General features: G+C 34.2%; 1 protein-coding gene across 5 annotated transcripts in view; it reads left to right on the top strand.

Annotated features, from left to right (window-relative positions):
- Mef2a (myocyte enhancer factor 2A) overlaps positions 1–14981 on the top strand; it is a 122635-nt gene that overhangs the window by 27076 nt on the left and 80578 nt on the right. The gene's annotated exons all lie outside the window — the stretch shown is intronic.

The raw sequence follows: 14981 nt of genomic DNA on the forward strand, positions 1-14981 counted from the left end.
GTGGGGCTTTTTTTTTTCTTTGCTTTTGTTACTGTTTTTTTTTTCTTTGTCATTTTGAGAGCACTTTTGCTGCTAGGCATAGTAGCACACTTTAATTCTACCACTAGGGAAACTGAGGCAAGAGAATCAGAAGATCCTTGCCAGTATTGTCTACATAATGGGACCCCGTCTTAATGAGAATACTTTGATGTTTAACAAAAGGTTTATTTTTTTGAATACTTAAATGTCAGAAAGAATTGGTTTTTATGTTACAGGCATATCAGTTTCTTATGGTTATATATTAATATATACAGCCTTATATCCTAACTGCAGAACAGCTCATTCAGTGATAGCTAGTGACCTAAGAAACTAGAAAGGAAATGCTTATTATTCCAACTGAAGCAAAATATCCTTCAGTCTAAAAGTTTCTTACATGCAGTGGTGTTATAATAATAAAGTCCAATTCTCATTTGAGTATAAACTCTGGGTAGTTGTAAATCTTTTAATGTAGATTCTCTCGTGTATTTTGTTTACTGACTGCTCAGAACAAAGTGATATGAGCCTCCTGTAGGAGTGTAGTCATTCTTGTGTCCATTCAACTTGGTGGTGGCTGTGTGGCTTCAGCCGTTACCTTTGACGTCTTCTTCAAGTTACATTCAGTGCTCTGCTGCTTCCTTGCAGGGTAGTGTGTCTTAGTCATGGAAGATTTCTGTGGCTCAGTGGGCTATATTTGAATTAAGACTTGCTTAGGAATTACTAAAATATTTATTAAATGGGAAATGCTTTAAAGATACATATGCTGACTTGAGAGCCTCAGAAATTTTCTCTTTAATTCTGCTTTAATTTTGAGTAGAAATTAGAAGTTTATCGTGGGGATTGACAAAAGTTTTAAAAATGGTTTATTTTCCCCTCATACCTTAGAATATTTTTGCAGTGTCATATTTAGGTTTGCAATAATTTTTTGGTTCTTTATGTGTACAGTGTGAGGTAAAGGGTGGGGTATCAGATTTTTCTAGCAACTTTTGAAAGAAAGACTTTTTTCCTTTTGAATTATTTTGGTGTGTTTGATAAAACTTAGCTCACTATTATGTGTGGGCCTGCTCTGGAATTTGCTCTATTCTGTTATCCTATTTTTTTCTCTATTCTGTTATTTTGCTCTGTTATTCTTATAATAATGCTGTACTATTTTGATTATTGTTGCTTTATAATAACTATTAAAACAAGGAATATTAAATGTGTGTAATGGCACGTGCCTTTAATCTCAGTACTGAGAAGTAAGAGGCAGGTGTGAGTTCAAAGCTAGTCTGGTCTACAGAGTGAGTTTCAGGATAAATGTAGCTATATAGTGAGAACCTGTCTCAAAAGCAAACAACAAAAAACTAATATTACTTCCCACCTTTGCTATTTGATTTCAAAATCATTTTGTCTACTCTGGTCCTTTCCAATTCTCTCTCTGGTTTAGTATTAACTTGTCAGTTGCTACTAAATGGCTAATGGAGTTTTGATTGTAAGTGCTTTTTACCCTGTGGATCAATTTAGGGAGAATTGACTTCATAACGATGTTGAGTCTTCTTCCATTTAAGTTTCCTTTCAAAGTCTTTCTTAATGTAAAGATCTTACACATTTATTTTCATTAATCTCTCGTCATTTTTTTATGCTAGTACTTCTTAGTTTCTAACAGTTTGTTGCTAATAACATTGAAGTATACTTGGTACCTGTATAAGATTTTGTAATTTGTCTTCTGTAAACTTGGTGATGGTAGATGCTTTAGATTCCTTCAGATAGTCTGTGTAGGTCATCTTCCCTTTTATTTTATATATCTGTTTCTTTTGCTTTCTTTATTTTTGTTGACTAATTAACTCAGCACAGTGTTGAATAGAGATGGTGAGAACTAACATCCTTCTCTTATTCCTGATCGTAGGTGGAACACCTTTAACCATTGTACCACGTCCTATTGATCCTTCTTTCCTTATTGTGAATGGGTGGTAGAGTTTTGTTAACTGTGTTTTAGTTTATTGTGATGATATTTTTGTTTGTCTTTTAAAAAATTTTTCAATGTGATTGTCAGGTGCATTAATTTTAGCACATTGAAATAACGATCATGAGCTTTTGATGTAATTCCTGTTTGATTATCTTTGTTTATTACTGGGTTCATTTTTTAAAGTTTTGTTAACTCTTTCTTTTGTGTTTACAAAAGACCTTGGTTTGTAGAGATTTTTTAAATATTTTTTAAAAGAAGTTTTATGTGTGTGTGTATGTCTCTGTGTATGCGCATGCATGTGTGTGTGGTTGTGCACATCTGTGTGCCTATTCAGAGGCCAGTAGAGATCATCAGTTGGCCTCCTCTGTCAGTTTATAGTTATTCATTTGAGGTAGAATCTCTTCACTGAACCTGTAGCTAGCTTGAGAAGACAGCAAGCTTCAGCAGTTCTACTTTTTACTTTGTGATGGCTGCTGGGCTTGCTGCATGGATGCTAGGTTTCGGATACCAGTCCTCATGATTTCAGAGCAAGTACTTATCACTGAACCATCTCTCTAGCTCCTATTCTTTATTTTATTATTATGTTAATACAGCTCTTATTTTCTTTCTGGAAATGTTTGTGAAGAATTCAAATTCTGTTTCTTTTTCCATTAAAGGAAATTTGGAGAAAAGATTATTACTTATAGTGCTAGGGATTAAACCTCACCTCTTGCTCTTGTTAGGCAGCTGCTCTACCACCCATCTACCTCTCCAGCCTATGAAAAGTTTTAATATAGATTTAAGAATAGGCATTGAGAAGGACAGAACGTGCTTGTGTATGAACGCACATTTATTCTTTCCTCTTCGTTTTTATATTCTTCCTTGTGCCACATAGTTAAAATTTCATTGTGAGTTTTTTTCTGTGATCTATTTAATTTCCAAATACTTATTTAAATTTTCAGATATATTTTTATAGGGCTCTAATTTAATTGTTTTGTTCCAAGAATATGCATTGTATGACATGATTCATTTAAACTTTTTGATATTTATGAAAAGGCATAGAAAATGGACAGTGTTGGTGAATATTTTAATGTGTTCTAAGAAGAATGTGTTTGAGTACATATTTTTAAAAGTGTTAATAGGTCAAATTACTTGTATTCTTTAATACTTGAAGCATACATCCTGCCATTTTGATTGATGTAGTAATTGAATATAACAAATGGATATGATTCTCTTTTACTTCTTGCTTCATATGTTTTGAAGCACAGTTATTGGATGCATATGAGTATGTAATGTTTTTTGTCTTTTATGAGGAATTGGGTCTTTTGCCATAAAATGTCCTTCTTTATCTCTGTAATAGGTTATAAATAGTTACAGAATAGTTACAGAAATAATTTGTGTAGTTCCTGACAGAAAGTCATTCATTCATTCATTTGGTTTTTTTTTTTTTTTTGAGACAGGGTCTCTCTGTGTAGCCCTGGTGCTATGACAAGGCATGCACCACCACTGCCTGGCTGTTACTTTCTTTTATATGCAACTTTTCCAAGTTGTGTTTTTTTTTTTTGGCTTTTTGTAAAACTTTTGTTTTACAAGATTTATTTATTTTTTTTATTTTATGTATATGAGGGTATGTAAGTATACTGCATGTGTGCCAGATGTTGAGGGAGGCCAGAAAAGGCCACCATATTCCCTGGAACTGAGTTGTGGATGGTTATAAGCTGCCGTGTGGGTGTTGAGAACCAGGCCCTCTGCAAGAATATGTAGTGTTCTTAACCACTAAGCCAGCCACTGTTCTAGCCTCCTGTAAGACTTAGAAAGAGTTGTGGTGACACACACCTCTAATCCCAGATATTGGGGCAGAGACAGTAAGATTGCTGTGCGTTTGATGTCAACTTGAAGTACATACTGAGTTGCAAACGTGAGACCCTGTCTCAAAGGGTTTGGGGGACTTCTATTGGGCTTTAGTTATTTGATTATAATTTATCTTGGATGATTTTCTTTGAGATGATTTTGCTTAGATTTTTAAAAATTAAATGTAAAAATGTTTCAGCTAATATTTCTTAAATACTCCATTTGTCCTAGTCTTTCCCCTGTAATTTCAAATGGTATGTATTTGAATTGTCTTCATTGCCACTGATATCACCACTCATCTTCTCTTCTCAGTGTTTTTTTCTTTCTGGATTTATTTGAATAGCAAATATGTGATTCTAAGATCACTGTCTTCCCATAGTAGAATTTAATCTAACTGCTATCCAAGATGTTTTTTTAAAAGTTACTAATATAGTTATTTTTTTCTTCAAAGTTTTTTACTTCTGTTTATCCTATCTATGTTCCTTTTATGAAAAGCCTTTTCTTTCTTATCTGTATGCTTCTGCATGTGTGTGCATGTGTACATATATATTAGAGGCCATCGGTCAGTCTTGGCTGTCATTTCTTATGGACCATCCACTCACTTTATTTTTCATTGGGACTTGGGGCTCACCTACTTCACCATGCTGACTGTCAATCAAGCCTCAGGGATCCCTTTTTTTTTCTTCCTCTCTTTGGATTACCAAAGTGAGCCACCATGCATGGTCTTTTATTTGGGTTCTGGGAATCAAGTTCAGATCCTCACGTTTACAAAATAAGCACTTTACCAACTCCTGAGTCCATGCCTTTTTGAGCACACTAAATTTCTTTATAATCATCTTTTTTTTAAAAAATTGTAAGGAGTTGGGGCTTGTATGTGTGTGATTGTATTTGTGAGTATGTTTGTCCTTGTGTGTACTTGCATAGAGGCTAAAGGTTGACATCAGTAGTCCTCTTCTATTACTCTTTTAAGATAGTTTCTCTTTGAACCTGGAGCTTGCCATTCTGACTAGAACAGCCATCTAGCAAGACCTGGACTCAGTTTGCTATAGCTTCCTTAGTACCAAGGTTCAGATGTGTGTTGCTGTGCCCAGCTCTTACATGAGTGTTATGGATCTGAACTCTAGTCCTCATCCTTGCACAACAAAGCACTTTACCCACAAAGTTACCTCCTTGCTTCCTTTATTGTTGTTGTGGTGTCTTTATCTTTCTAAGCTTATAATTTCTGGGTCTCTTTATTGACTGTTCTTCTTATATTGTCTTGTTGCTTTTTATTTTCTATATTTTGTTTGGATGCTGGATCTTAACGGTTTTGATGTTTTTGGATGAAGGATTATGATATCAGCTGAATTGTACTTTGCAAGTGCAATGATTGAGTCCATGAAATAAAACTGGGTTAAGCAAAAAGTAATCAAAAGCCTGGAAAAGGATTCATGTATGTATAAACATTATCTTTAGGACATAAATAATGACAGGGTAAAGAATTACTCAGTAACTAATAATGAAATAATTGATGATCCGTTAGGAAAAGAAGTACCTTATGTTCTGTAATTCAGAAAACAAAGACTGGTTATGCATTTTGACACAGAAGGCAAAACTATAAAAAGTTACAAGCTCCTATAGGAGCATATGGAGATAATTTTTGGATATTAAAACTTCAATAAACTCTCCATCCCCCCATAGATGGTAGATCTAGGGTCTTGTAAATGATAGGCCAAGTACTTTAACACTGAACTAATATCCTGCTCCTTTTTACTTTTCTTATTTTCAGGCAGTGTTTTACTAAATTGTCTATAAATTGTCTATGCTGCTCTTAAACTCACTCAGTATTTCAAGCAGATAATGAACTTCTTGTCTTTGTGCTTCAACCTCCAGAGTAGCCAGTAGCCCTGTACTACTAGACCCAGCTGTAGACAAAAATTTCTTCAAAGGAAATTAAAGCTGTTAACATAAAAAAAATAGCAAACTTTTGCTGTTTTGATTACTATATATTAATTATACCTAATAGATTTCATTATGATATATTCATACATGTAATAATATGTTTTGATAATATTCTTCCCCATTACCCTGTCTTGCCCCTTCTCACTCCTGTTGATTTCTGCTCTTGGTGACTCAGTGAGTTTGAGAAGGTTTGCTTATAGGACCAATGGTAAGAAGTTAGTTTACAGGAGCATGAAGACTTTACCTCCCCCGCAACCATTAGCTGTCAGTAGTTCCTCAGGGAAGGCTAGATTATTGTCTACTTCTTATTAATCCTGAGGGAGGGATGGAGCCTCCTGAATTCTCCCCTACATGATAGGTTTATGCAGGTAGTCACAGCTGCCATGTATTCAAGAGTATAATGGTTATGTCATGTCTAGAAGATAGTGTTCCACAGCACTCCATCACATCCTCCAACTTTAATGTTCCTTCTCCTCGCTCTTTATGATGTTTTTTGAGACTTGGAGACGGGTAATGCAGTTATATTTATGACTGAAGATTTGTAGTCATTTATTCTCAGCACTGTGGGTGCATTAATCTACAATAATTTGTGAGGCAATTTGAGAAAATAAATCTTGTTTTAGATTACTAAGAATAGACAGTTGAACTAAAGTGGAGAAGATACTTTCAATACAGTCAAAAGGGACAAGTCTGAAGATTCAGAGTACTTTTGCTAGTCATGGACAACCAGTGTAAAAAGGTAAAGAGACTTGGAAAAGTACCTCATAAGGAATGTAAATATTTATGAAGCATGCAAAGAGATGCTTAGTCTATTACAAATCTAGGAAATTCTACAAAGAGGTTCTTTGATAATGCCAATAGAGTGACTCAAATTAAAGTGATTTGTAATACATGCTTTATAATATGCCTTTTTCTAAAATTATTTTGCTGTTCTGAAAAGTATTTGGGTTGGGTATAAGTATCTGCATTAAAAACGAGTGAATATTACTTTTAAGAGCAAGTTGGTGGTAAGGATGAGAATTTCCCTTTTTGGACCTTGCCATTATGTGTATTTTTCCCACAAGAAGGCAATACATTGTTCTTTACTAGGCATAATTTGGGAATGAAAAACTATGTGTCGATGACCTTTAGGGCCATTAAGGGCAGCTTATATGTCTGTTTTCTAATAATGTGAACAACATTTTGCCTATTTGTAAGTACCATAAAGTTGCCTATGGTTATCCTCAGTTCTTGTACTTTCCTGTAGAGTTTTGAGCATATTACTATGACACTTTGTAGAAATGAAGATAGTAAAAGAAATGAAGTGAGTCACTAGCAATCATTGACACTTCATTGGTGTTTCTAAAAACGGTTGTTTTGTAGACTAATTATTCTGATAAGAAACTTAAACTCACGCCTTTTTAATTATGATTAATAGTTTATAGGTTTTAAATAAAATTTTGTTGTGTTTTAAGGAAACAGATATAAAATGATGTTTTATTTCTTTAACAGAGGTAGAGTCCATTAATTTTTCACTTTTAATCATCTGTAACTTTTCAACATTCATCTTTAAATATCTTTAGCCATAAAATGTAGAATTGAAACATATGACAGTATATAATCTATTATTAGAGATTTACAAATTTAAATATAATGATGCTGTATTTTAACCAGTTAAATATTTTTAATTTCTCACCTAACCAAACTTTTTTTTATTTAGATAAAATAAATTTTTAATCTGAAACTTAAGAAATACCTTATAAAAACTGATTATTTTGACATTTTGGAGTTTGGTCTCTTTTTGTCTCACTTTCATGTGCATGATGTGTCTAGCATTGTCTTATAGTGACCTTGAGTTATGATTTGTTTTCAGACCAGAATATTTGCTATAAGAACCCCTACAATCACCACTAATGAAAATATCATCCCCCTTTGTTTTCTATATTTTTATTGATCTTATTTCTTGAATCTATAGTGTTTTAATTAAAATTTAAGTTATAAAATTAAATTTATATAATTTTTTTGTGTGTGCCCTACTGTTTTTTCCTCCATTCTTTTTTTAGTGAAAATTACATAATCATTACTTTTCAAGCATATAGGAGTTGTATTCAAAATATAATTTTGTGTTTTCCGTGTGTCTTGGAGTGCTGATTGATAGCATCATTGTATTCATACAACAAACTTTATTTTCAGTGTGTAGTCATTGTCACTTAACATACTTTACAATAGAATGGAATATTTACTTAATTTTCATTCATTTTTCAAACAAGATTTTACAATCATCTTAGTTTAGAATATGAATTTTTGTTTGTATTTAATGGTAAATAGTAGTAAAAACATTCTTTTATTAAGTGAAATTGGAAAATAGTTCTTTAAGAGCAAAGAAATATTGGTTGTGTTATATATTACAATAGGATAAATGTGTCTGAGTATGTTTTGTATATTTTTTGTAAGAGACTATAGGACATCTTTTTTTTCCTATTTGTGGTATATAGTTGTATTCTATTATATAGAAGCTAGAATTAAGATCATTTGGTATTTGATTTTGATTATCAAAGTAGACCATTTCTCCCTTTTTAGTATGTAGTGCAGATGGTCTTTAATGTGGCTAAGTCTTTTTTGTTTTAAATTTTACAGGTGGCACAAAAGCGTATTCAATTACTATTTTTTCACTTTCTATATAATATTAAGTAAATTACATAAGGTACCTAATACTTCATTATAAAATAGCCTTTGTGTTAGGTGAGGTTTTTCCCAGTTGTAGGCTAATGTAAATATTTTTGGGGTGTTTGAGGATAGTCTAGGCTAGGCTGTGCTCTGGTCTTTAGCAGCTTAGATATATTGCCTACCATTTTTATTCAAACTAATTTTAGTTAATGATGGGCATATCAAGATTTATCACTTTGTAAGTTTTGAGTGTTTGCATTTAGAGGACCCAATAGTGCTTAATTGTAGTAGATTTTTCTAATGCAGACAAATTGCTTTAGGATAGATTAATAAAAGAAAGAAATGGGACATTAGCTAAGAGTGGTGGTCCATGCCCATAATCTCATCAGTGAGGCTCAGGAAGGAAGATCATGAGTTTTAGATCAGACTTGGTTATATTGAGAGCCTTGCACTCCTCAAAACAAGAGTGGAAGACCTTTATACTGAAAACCAAAAGCACTATTGTAGTATATCACTGAAAGAGGTTTAAAAAACCAGATAAATGCGATGAAAATAAAAATAGTCTTGTTCTTTAAAATGTAATATTTTTAAATTATAAAGAGTAAACAGCTGATGAAATGGAAGTATAGTCAGGAGTAAATTGGTAGCATTTAAATAATATTACATCTTAATCTTACTGAGTTCTCAGGTCTTGAAACATTTCTTCCTTCATTTTAAGACTATAAATGAAAACCTAGGGGATGAGGCATTATGCATCTGAACACTGTTAGTGTCAGTTCAAGATACATAGTTTAGCAGGGCTTACTATTGCCTGCTACATGCTGGTTGTAGTTGATTAAGCTTGCTTTGCCCATCTAGCTTATTTAGGATCTAGTTTTGGAATAATCCTTCCAGTAAATTTTTTTGCAGAGATACTTGCTTTTATGTAGAATTTTCTTTCTTTTTTTTTGTTTTTTTTTTTAATTATTTTTATTCTTTTTTAATTAAAATTTCCACCTGTCCCCGTTTCCCATTTCCCTCCCCCTCCTCCCAAGTATTGCCCCTCCCCCCACTCCCCTTTCCCTATTCCCACTCCTCTTCTCCTCCCCCCACTCCATTCCCCCTCCCTCTCGATACTGAAGAGCAGTACAAATTCCCTGCCCTGCGGGAAGACCAAGGTCCTCCCACTTCTATCTAGGTCCAGGAAGGTGATCCTCCAAACAGGCTAAGCTCCCACAAAGCCAGTTCATGTATTAGGATCGAAACCTAGTGCCATTGTCCTTGGCTTCTCATCAGCCTTCATTGTCCAAAATCACCTATTGTCTTACTTGCTTCTCTATTGCTGTGGATGATTTTTTTGATGTGTTGTTCTTGGATTTGGTTTGCCAGTATTTGATTGAGTAATTTTGCATCAATGTTCATGAGTGAGATTGGTCTGTAATTCCATTCTTAGTAACGTCTTTGTGTGGTTTGGGTATTAGGGTAACTGTAGCCTTGTAAAACATTTGTCAGTGTTCATTCTGTTTCTATTGTGTGGAACAGTTTGAGGAGTACTGATATTAGTTCTTTGAAACTCTTGTAGAATTCTGTGCTGAAACTATCTGGTTCTGGGCTTTTTTTGATTGGGAGACTTTTGATGACTGTTTCTATTTCCTTCGCGATTGTAGGTCTATTTAATTTGCTTACGCATTCTTTATTTTATTTTGGTAAGTGATATTTATCCAGAAAATTGTCTGTTTCCTTTAAGTTTTCCAGTTTTCAAACACCCATTCTAAGATATTTAAGTACAACTTGTTCCACGTGTATGTTACTTGTATGTATATTTTCAGGGCTGGCCATTTGGTATTAGATAATCAGTTGATGTGCTCTTCCCCTGAAGGTTGCTTTTCCTGCTCTCCTCTTTGCTTAAGTTGCCTGTAGGGTTGAGGCTTCCTAGGCTCCCACCCACATTAGCGTTGTCTATTGTTTTTCTTGTTCAACTCTTGTTTAGGCGATCATATTGGTGAGACTTCATGGTGTAGTTTTGGATATACCTAGAAGACACAATCTTATAGCAAACTTTTTATTCCTCTGGCTCTTATAATCCGTCTGCCTACTCTTACCAAATGATTCCTGAGCCTTAAGTGCTGTAATTGTAATGTAGATGTGTCCTTGGTAGTACCACAATTCTGCATTTTGATTGGTTGTGGTTTTCTGTTATGGTGTCTGTTGCAAAGAGAAGTTGGGAGCTGTCATTTTAATGACTTACTTATGTGTTCTTTATATAATCTATATTTATTTACAAGGAATATCTCCAGCCTTATTTACCTTTTGAAATTTTGACTTAATAGTCTTATCGGTGCTTAATATATTACTAGTACAACATTTTTGTGGTTAAAATAAAAATTACTGGATAAAGTGACAAACCAAGAAAAGAATATGATTTGTTATGAAAAAGGCCTAGCGAATTTTTTTTTTGAAGTATCTGTTATGTCCTCCTTTGGAAACAAATTATAATCAGCTGTTACATTTGCTTGTAGGTGTCAGGTTTTCTTCCCCTGAAAGTGTAGTAGAGAGGTTACTCAATAATGAATTAAAAAAAAAATACAAATAAATAAATAAATAAATGAGGATTTTTTTTTTATCATTTTCTTATAATGAGAAGAATTGTTAAAGTGGCTCAGGGTTTTTTCAACTTTGTCAATTTTTTTACATGTATGTTTTACTGTTTTGTTCTTAATTTGTTTTGCTGTTTAATACCAGCATAATCCTAAGCAATGTTTGGTTGACCTAGAACTTGTTTATGCCCAAGGGGGAGGAAGGCGAACAACCAATAATTAATCCTCGACTTCTTTACTTGGTATTTCCTCTAAAGATTGTATTTTAAATCGTTTCTTCTATTTATGTAGTTGTAACCATAGAAATAGGAATTGTAAATTTCCAGCAGTTTATTTTACAATTATATATGCATTGAATGAAATTAATATTTTAAAAGGCATAGTGACTATTTCTCCGTAACCAGAAGTTGTTGAAACTATATAAAGAATCTTATTAATAAATATGATGCTTATGAGTTGAGATGTAGTAATATGTTTGGTAGAGATTATAATTTTCAAATTACTATTTATTTAGAAAGTACCTTATACATGCTAGGATTTTGCATACTAAAAATACAGAGTACTTTGTAAGCACCTGGCACTTGGATTGCTGCATACCAATGTGTACCAATATGATACAGAGGGCACTGTTATTCTTATACCCAGACTTATAGAAGTCAAAGGACAGTTCGAAGGTCACAAAATAAAAGAGCCATGATAAAATGAATACTGGTTTTTATTGCATTTAAAATAAAGCCCCTGTCTCATGACATCTGAGCCCTGCTTCCATTTGCACTGTAACTTTTTTTCCTCACAGATGCCACATGATCAACCTCTCCCAGTTCCTTGTGTTTTTATGTTATAAGAGAGGTTAAAAATGCCCTAAAGAATATTATTAAGATAGTTAGCAAAAGCATACTTGCTGAGGGCATGCTACATATGTTCTTTTAAGGTATGCATAAATTTTAATTGTTATAATTGTTAGAGAATAGATTCTTAGCTGTGATGCCTGTGAACCACAACAAGGATCAGGATGGCAAGCTATACCTAAAGGTGCAGTAGTAGCACTTACATCTTTGTGGTGTCTAATTGGACTTAAGGCCTACTCAGTAGGAGGGAAACCATGCCTGATATTTTCCACTTTTAGCAAACTACCCATGGCTAGTGAGGTTATAGAGGAGAACTTACTATATTGCTATTTCTTTATAAATCAGGATAATTTCTAACTGTATTCTGTACCCACAGGTAAGTGTAGCTCTCACCCATCCTCAAGTGTCTTCACAGCTGATAGGGACCATACAGAAAGCCACAACTAATCAAATTGCAGAAAACAACTGATTGTGGGGTACCCAGCCCCAATTAATGCATCTATATTCCTTGACATAAGGCTCAAAGAAATGAGTTTTCTATATAGTTCTTGAGACTTTTTGTATATATTTGAGATCATATTATATTGATCAAATATATAAAAGTTATATTGAAAAATAAAATAAATTATTTCAAAGGGCTAGAGAGATGACTCTGTGGTTAAAAGCATAGAAGGAGAAGAGCATAGGAGTGAAAACATTATTAGCCAGAGAACCAGAATGTTTGCTGAAAGATTGTGCTTTCTAGATAGGACAGGAAAGCTACACTCATGAAATCTTAATAATATGGTTGCTTAAACAAGAGCTGAACAGTTGATACGCCAATGTAAATAGGGGAAATTGCATGGGACCCTACCCCTGTATGAAGAGCTACAGGAAATTAAAAACTGCCCAGTGAGAATTATTTTTCCCCAGAGATGAACCTCTTACATGGTTATCCAATCCCAAGTAGTCAGCCCTAAAAAGAACCCATACAAGCAATACAAAATAGACTCGTCAGGTTACATTGATTATTTTTTGCACATATGTATGCAGCAATAATAATTAATGAATAAGAGGCCACGAGTTTGAAAGGAATTTGGAGGGCATGATAATGGTTGAAGGAAGGCAGGGGAACGAGAAATGAGGTAATTGTATTTATAAAGTTTTTTTTAAGGTTATAATGTAATTATATCATTTCCCCTTCCTTTTCTCCCTCTTGCTCTTACTCAAATTCATGATCTCCTTTAATTGTGCTTGCATGAGTGCATGTGTGTATAAGTGTGTTTGTGTGTGTGCACGAGTGTGTCTATTCTTAAATATTTAAATACAACCTGTTCAGGTCTCTATAATGTTACTTGTATATTTTCAGGGCTGACCGTTTGCTATTGAAGAATCAAATGGTGTACTCTTTCCTTGGAAGATTGTTTCTCACGTGCAGCATTCCTTAGTCACCAATTGTTCTTTGTTTAGCATTAAGGCTTCATGAACTCTCTTCTTCCATGTTATCATGTCTGTTGTTGTTGTCCTTGTTCAGCTTATGTTTAGGTAGCCATGGTGGTGAAACTTCATGGGTGTAGCTTCTTGACTTTTCTAGGAGATACAATCTTATAGCAAACTTCCTGTTCCTCTGGCTCTTACAATCTTTCTGCCCCCTCTTTCACTCAGCAGGAGTTGTGCTGAAAAGCTTCCTTAATGAGGGTTGAGGTATACTTACCTGTGAGTATAAGGATAAATATTTAGAATGTAGCTAGGGATTGTGGTGGTTTAATAAAGTGGTGATTATAGGTCCCCTTCAAGATGCATGACTTCATCAGCCATGAATAGTTGGCTAGGTTTCCAGAACCAGACAAGATTTTCCTCTTGTTAACTGGGTCTTAAGTCCAATTAGAGAGCTGTTGGTTACTACCAAGGTCTGTGTGCCACTACTGCACCCTTGGGTTATCATGCCATGTTGGTTGTTGTAGTTCATAGGCATCATATCTCGGTAGGACTATTGGTTTCTTCCCTTTTTTGGAAACTTGAATTGTCTTTTCAGGTCAGATCCAGCTTTGGCCCTCTAGGTTATGTATACAAAGAGTATGATATCTTCAGCATCAGGGACTAACCTTCCCCCTTGTGGGTTTTGGGGGGGAACCAAGAGCAACAGCAATAGCCTATACCTTTTGTGAGTCTCATAGACAACCCTGACTAATGACTCAACAGAGTGCTTTTCATGTCTGGTGTTGGGATTTTTGTTAGATAATTTGTGGCTCTTAGGGGGAGCATTGTCAGTCCAGATGGGGAAATTTCATTTAAACTATGTGCGAGTATTTATGATCTGACTTTCATGTATTATTAGTGTTTTTAGGTAAATAGTTAATAGCATGATTCCTTATGACATAAAGAATGAGATGGGAAGTTTGATTGTGAGCATTGAATTTGTAAATAACTTTTGATAGACTGGACATTTTCACAGTATTAACTTTACAACTCATGACCATACAGTGTCTTTCTCTATTTCTTCCTTCAGAGGTTTAAATTTGTCATTGTAGAAGGTGTTTCACTTCCTTGCTTAGGTTTATTCTTAGGTATTTTATTTTCATTGAGGCTATTGTTCATTGCAGTGTGCCTATGATTTCTTTTTCTATATGTTTGTTGGTGATAATATAGAAAAAACTGTTGATTTGTGAAGTTGATTATTTATCCCGCCACATTGCAGAATTTGATTTTAGAAGTTTTCTGGCAGAATTTTGGGGAACTCCAATGTATAGTATCATGTCATCTGCAAATGGGAATTGAAGCACTATTAATAAAAACTCAAGAGAGAGAAATTGGAGGTTCAACCTAAAGACCCAAAAAACAAAACAGCCAGCCACTGGCTTTTACCTCAACTGTAGTCCTGCTTCTAGGAATCTCAAAATGAGACTGTGTGTTAAGAGCTGTTTCCTCCCCTTTTATAATCCTCTCTAGGCCTGGGATTAAAGATATGCACCATCTGTTTTCTATGGCAACTAGTGTAGCTACTGGGATTAAAGGTTGTGTTACCATTACCTGGTCTCTTAAGGCTTACCAATGGGACTGTTTAGCTCTCAGATCTTCAGGCAGTCTTTATTTATTAAAATAGAATTGAAATGCCACTACAAAGGATAGTTTGACTTTCTTATTTCCCTGTTTCTCTTGTTCCTGATTTCAGTGGTATCACTTCAAGATTTTCTTCCATTT

This window comes from Chionomys nivalis, chromosome 23, assembly GCF_950005125.1.
Source record: "Chionomys nivalis chromosome 23, mChiNiv1.1, whole genome shotgun sequence".
Taxonomy (NCBI): domain Eukaryota; kingdom Metazoa; phylum Chordata; class Mammalia; order Rodentia; family Cricetidae; genus Chionomys; species Chionomys nivalis.